We start from the raw sequence: 6,956 nt of genomic DNA, 5'->3' as shown, positions 1-6,956 counted from the left end.
CCCAACAGCACCACCCTGGGAAGCAAGCCTTAAACACATGGGCCTTTGGGGGATATTCAACAAACTAAAGCATCTAGTAAATAGTAAAAATCTCAGGCCCTTCACAATTCTTAAGTCTGATGATTCCCACCCCAGTTCATTACCATCTGAAGTCATGCCATTTGATAGCAGGCCTATCGCCTTTTGTAACTGTAATCACTGCTCCTCTGGCTACTGGCCATTGAATATGCTACATGGCTTTTCCCATGTCTAGACCCTCTCATTTTCATTGACTAGGGGACTCATATTAACTACACTGTTCCCCAGTAACAGTTACAATTACCATTAAAGCAATCTCAAGATGGCAGCTCTTACACCAGTGTTTTTCTCTAGGCTCCTTCATGAGATGAAGTTAAAGATTAGGTGCCTGGGTAGGCTACGTGTGAAAAATCCACTCTTGCATCCTTATTTCCAAAGTCTTTACATTCCTCCTTCTACGTTTTGCAAAGGCAGTTTTAGCACTTTGACTTCTTTAGTATGGACCCCACTGAGTCCAGGTTTATTTATTTAGGATCATTCAAGCTGCTCTAGAAAGCAGGGGAGAGTGCGAGAGGATCTTATACCAGCAATTAAATGACACATGACTCCACTCTTAAAACCTACTGGCCAGAACCACATGATCCCTCCTGCAAGAGGAACAGCAAAGTGCAAATCTCAAGGAACAAGAGAACTAGACATTTGTGAGCACCACACCCACAGAATTTAGGGTTGCCTCAGCGATGAAAAGTCAAAATATCACAAAAATATATTCATACCCCCTAATGGACAGGCCCCTGTTTACAGGATCTACCCCTTCAGTCCTCCTGAACAACCATCAGAACCAGAGTTCCTTAAATTTTCAACTTGAAGATTACAGCAGCTATGTTTGATTTATTTTATTTATTTGGTACCAGGGATTGAACTCAGGGGCACTCAAACACTGAGCCACATTCCCAGCCCTATTTTGTATTTTATTTAGAGGCAGTGTCTCAGAGTAGCTTAGCACCTCGCTTTTGCTAAGGCTGGCTTTGAACTCGCAATCTTCCTGCCTCAGCATCCTGAGCCACTGCCATGCCCAGCTATGTTTTATATTCTTTAGAGTATGGACATATGTATGAATCATTATCAACTCACTTTAAGACACAAGTCTAAGCCATTTGCATGTGGAGTTTAATGGTGCCTTCTGGATCTGTTAAGGCCAAATCTTGTAACTGCTGCTTCTGTTTTATAATGGAATGTTCCCTGGATGTGCCCAGTGATGGTATGTTCAGTGATCACATAACAAATAGTTTGTGATGGGTGGTTTAGGTTGTCTAGTCACTTAAAGTCCCCAAATTAGGTGTTTAGTTTCCATCAGAATCTAGTAGTGAGTAAGAACAGCTTTTCAAATAAAGAATAATTATAGCATGGCCTTCCTCCAAAACTGAGTTTGCTCTGTGGCTTGGCAGTTTCCATAAAGCAGCTCTATTGCCACACACCCTCAATGCTATTGGATCTGCTAGCTCATAAGACCCAAGAGGCTTGTCAGCCTGCATTCCAGCCTCAGTCTGCTGCAGAGCTTGTTCTTGTTCCAGGGCTCACTTAAAACTGGATTGTTATAGGTTATCTCATAAATAAGTAGGTGCAACATGCCCAAATGTGGCATATATTGTCACCAAAATCCAAGGAGGCTCATCAAACACTGCATCTTTTTCTTTGAGGTGGATGGTGCAAAGTACTGCTACTTCATTCTCTATTTAGAAGGGATTTATCAGTATGACCCAGACCAGACCCCTTGAAACTTCGTCGAAATAGTAGGGCCCTGAACTTTTGCAAGATTTTTCTTCCATCCTCTGGTGTACCATTTTTCTACTTCCTGATCACCAGGTTCAATTAATTAACAATGTAACAATCAACATAAAGAGACAAAATTATGCGCTGTAGAATACAATAAAGACAGACTCTTATCTGTGCTACATAAATACAAACTGTTCTGATTTTGCCTACAAATGGGAGTCTTTCTTCCTGAAAACACTGATTACAAAGTCAGGATTCCTGAGAACAGGGAGAGTTAAAAAGCTTAGTTCCAAAATAATTGCCTGGTTTTTATATCCTGACCTAGAGATGATTCTAGGGAAAAGATCAAGCAGAAAGGGAAAATATAAGACACTTATTCTCCTGTTTTCTTCTCCTTTGCCAGATGACAAAATTGGAAAAAACAAATCATAGAATTTATACATTAGAATTTATATGATGAAGATCCATAAATAGAAGCACTGATCACACCAGCCTAAGGCAGCTTCATTCAGAGCTATACAAGCACACAGCACTCTTTTCATAATATAGGAGGATCTCTCTCTCTCTCTCTCTCTCTCTCTCTCTCTCTCTCTCTCTCTCTCTCACACACACACACACACACACACACACCTTACCCATATAAAGCCATACAGGATATATGTTTATGAGTTTCCACAAGGAAATTAACAGCCTAAAACATATGAGAAAAGTAAAGGTAAATAAAATTCAAGCTCCACAGACAGATTTCCTCACATTCAAAGAATAAAACTACCACAAAACCCTCCCATGAATTTTCTTTATCTTTTCTAAGTCAAAAATTTTTCTGTGGGGATCACCACAGTCTAGCATCTAATATACAAATACATGGTATATCAATTTTTATTTAAATCCTAAAAGAATCTGTCTCAGTATGAAACATTTTTTTCTTTCTCACATTTTTAGTAATACACAGAATCTTTTTCCTAACCAGAAATACCTCTTTCTTCAAATATTCTAAGTGATGTAGTTTTGAATCTGTTATTTAAAATTACTAAAGTTTTCCTCATTCATTTTAGCCTACAATTGATTGTGTCACTTAAATCGGTCTGACTGATGAGAGGAAAAAAAAAAACTTCTCCACCACATAGAGCTACTGGAAAGCTCATCTACTAAGCAATAATATATAGAAGAGGTAATTTATTATTTATAAGTTATTTACACTACCCATAGAATCTCTTTCACTTCAGTGACAAAGGATAGCATATATGACCAAAGATGATCAGAAGGCATAAGATACTTTACCCACCTTTCTTGTGAGGAAATTAAAGAACTTTATAGTCATTAATCCAGTAATTCTAACAACATACTTTTGAAAAAAAGGATAAATATTCTACTCATTTAACCATCTAATTATTTTAAATAAAGAGAATTCAGAGAAAACGCAACATAAAAGTGAATATACTGGGGGTATAAACTTGGGTCAAAAATGTAAAAATTAAATTTATGAAGCAAAGAAAGCAATCAGAAATTATTTACATATGCACTGGAAAGGCAAGCAAAAATATCTGGGGAAAAAAAAAACAAGTACCAAGGCCAAGGACAAACCCAAATGCAGATCAGAAACACAGAAGACCTTAGGGTAATAATTCCCAAAGTGTACACTAAGGAGCCACAGGCCACTGGAGTTCGAAGCAGCACCTTGGGATATTTTAGATTTTTTAACTTTAAATTTTTTAAAAAAACAAGGAAACATTTGTCACACAATACATGAATGTCTACTGTTACCTATTTCTTTGGCTGATGTACACTATGAAAATAAATCACTGAGATTCTAAGGATACCATGAAATAAGAAAGTTTGAGGATTTCTGCCTTGGCAACATGCTAAGAGTTCAAGGACACCGTCTATACATGGTCAAATGTAAAAAGCTGAACAAAAGTGAAAAGGACAGAGTCTCCAGCTTCTACATAACCAGCTGCGCATGGGTAGAATCTTTTAATTTCACTTGATCCTAGCTCTAAAAAAAATCATGTCCTCTTATCAGAATTTACTGCAGGATCTCTTTAAAACTAGTGAATTTTCCTTATAAGTCAGTGAATCTTACTATTATTTAATAATAAAAACAAAACTGCAATTTTTCAATGTTGGTTTTAGGACCAAACAATTAGATTTATCCAAATGTTTTATGTGAGAAATCCTACAATTTAAATATGCCTTTTCTAATGAAGAAATGAATAAACTTTATGGAAACATTCATTAAGCAACTTTGAAACAGCCCAATATAACCATCTTAAATTTTAATTAGGGGTTGACAAACTTTTCTAGATAAGTCCAGATAGTAAAAAAAAATTTAAATGTTCTTTTTATCTGACTCTTTAAAAATATAAAACCAAATTAGAAACAAGGATGCGAACAAATATTTATATACTAATGCTCATAGTAGCATTTATTAATAGTCAAAAGGTAGGAACAACCCAAAAGATAATCAATGGATGAAATGGATATACAAATTGTGGTATACACATACAATGGAATATTATTCAATCCTAAAAAGGAAACAAAATTCTACAATATGGATGAACCTTGAAAACATTATGCTAGGTCAAACAAGCCAGACACAAAAGAACAAATATCGTATGATTCCACTTATGCAAGTTAGCTGGATAGTCAAATTCATACAGATAGAAAGTAGAATAATGGTGACCCAAGACCTGTGGGGAGTTGCTACTTAATGAATACAGAGTTTCTGCTTGGGATAATAAAAAAGTTCTGGAGGTCATAGTGTAAGAGGTGCACAATTAAATGTGAATATATTTAATACTACTGAATTATACATTTAGAAATGATTAAAATAGTAAATATTATGCTTTGTATATTTTACCATAGTTGAAAAAGAAGGTAAAAAATTATTCTTAGCTCAAGGACCATACAGAAACATACTGCAGACCACGAATGACTGCAGGACATTTTGTCAGCCACAGCTCTGAAGTGTAAGACCCAATAAATAAATTACAGTGCTATGAAATACTAAAAAAATTTCCAAGTCATCGAAATTCATTTTTATTTTAACATGAACATGTTAAATTTTTCATATTTAATGGTTATTAAATTTGCTACTTAATGAATTTATAAATGTACCTACAGTATTGACCAAAAATATCTGAGAGAAGCCTCAAGATAAGGTAGACTGGGCTGGGGATGTGGCTCAAGCGGTAGCACCTCGCCTGGCATGCGTGCGGCCCAGGTTTGATCCTCAGCACCACATACAAACAAAGATGTTGTGTCCACCGAAAACTAAAAAATAAACATTAAAATTCTCTCTCTCTCTCTCTCTCTCTCTCTCTCTCTCTTTTAAAAAAAAAGATAAGGTAGACTATATATAAAGTCATATAGTCAAATAGAGATACGATGATACCTATCAAGGATCTCGCTTTATCTGTTATAGACATGGGTAGGGCAGGGGACAGTAGAGATGAATACGACATGGCAACTTCAAAGAAGTGTAAAATTTAGGCTGAAAGATATGTTAGGTAAAGCTTAATCTTAGAAGAAGCAAAAATACTCAGCTCCAAGGTTCAGATTTGAAGTTTGATATTACAACTTCCACTTCCATTTTCTTCCCCACTCATTTGGTATAGAATAGACCACTTTCCCTTCCATTTGAGGGGGGAAGAGGAAAAAAAGGAAACAGTACAAATTGAAGCATACTGTAAGGACCCTCTTAGAGCTCTCCCCTTTTTACAATCTTTATATCTAAAACTCACTTAACTCATTGGTTGGTTAGCATCATCTCAGACTCTGGAACCAAAATGTTCCTTAAAAAGAAAAATCTGAGGCATTTCTTCCTAGGGTAAGTCAGCTATAGGCAGAAAATCATTATAAGGGAGAAACTTCTTTCAGATTAGGTAAATATAAACACATAGATAAAAGATCACTGGAAAAGATGTGTACCAAGCAACTCCAAACTCAGTGTGCAAGGATTTCTCAGGTCAGGACACAAGGCAGAAACAAGGATGGTGTGCATATCTCTGGTCCACATGACTGACTATGGTCTCAGCCAGTAGTACTCAAATGGCTGAGGAATGCCTGGTATGGCTGGGAGATGGAATCAGCTTGTTCAGTCATGACTGTCACCTGGGCTAGGTTGAGCTGACTCTCAGGGTACCTTCAAGGAGCCTTTCTGTGTGTCCTAGGCTTTCTCACAGCACTTTAGCCTTAGGCAGTGAGACTTTTTTTTACATGATGCTTGAGAGTTCCAAAAGTAAGTGTTCCAGTAGTCAAGGTGGAGCTATATGGCCTTTTATGACCTAGCCTCAGTAGTCACATAGTCACATAAAGTGACTATGGTCGCTTTAACCATATTCTGCAGGTCAAATCAGTCACCGGCCCATACAGACTTAAGAAGAGGGAATACTGACTCTCTCTTTTTATGAGAAGATTGTCAAAGAATTTGAAGACAGGTTTTAAAACCACTATGGACATATTAAAAGAAATAGAGATGAAGATACATGCCAAAGTGTTAATAGTGCCCAGTTTCCAGGATTGTTCAAAAGAAATTTTATTAACCTATCATTTTTATGGCAGACTAATCCAAACACATCCTTCAAGGATGGCAAAATTCCATCTACCTATTTTCATATGATACAGTAACAGATAAACAGAAACTTCAATTTATTTACATAATTTACATGAAAGTTGATCAACAACTTACTTTTGACCCTAGTGCCATCTTACAGTTATAATCACCTCGTTTGTTTGTTTGTTTGTTTGTTTTTAACAAACACCATTCAAGCTCAGATCTACCCTTCAGGCTTAGGCTAAATCATATCTAGAGTACAGACAGTATCTATAGCAAATGAACCAAGCAGATTAGGATCACAGCGGCATTATAGTTGCTGACAGTGGTCATTTCTTATAATTTCTCAACTTCAGGAATTCATAGGCCAAGAAAAACTTCAAAAATAAGCCATATGTTGGGCACATAAAATTACCAATGTTTTACTCTCCAAAGTAAGAACATTTGAAAAACAAGAAATATTGACTATTATTTCATTACATTAAAAAAAAGGATGGGCACTTTTGAAATAAAAAACAATCCTTAGAGTAAATAAATTTAACTAAAAGAAAAACTCACTATGTTCTCATTTCTCTGCTGCTCTGTAGAAAGTTTGCCACAGATGAAC

Source organism: Callospermophilus lateralis, chromosome 8, assembly GCF_048772815.1.
Source record: "Callospermophilus lateralis isolate mCalLat2 chromosome 8, mCalLat2.hap1, whole genome shotgun sequence".
NCBI classification, from domain to species: Eukaryota; Metazoa; Chordata; class Mammalia; order Rodentia; family Sciuridae; genus Callospermophilus; species Callospermophilus lateralis.
The sequence above is the reverse complement of the archived record's forward strand: the minus strand, read 5'-3'. Positions refer to the sequence as shown.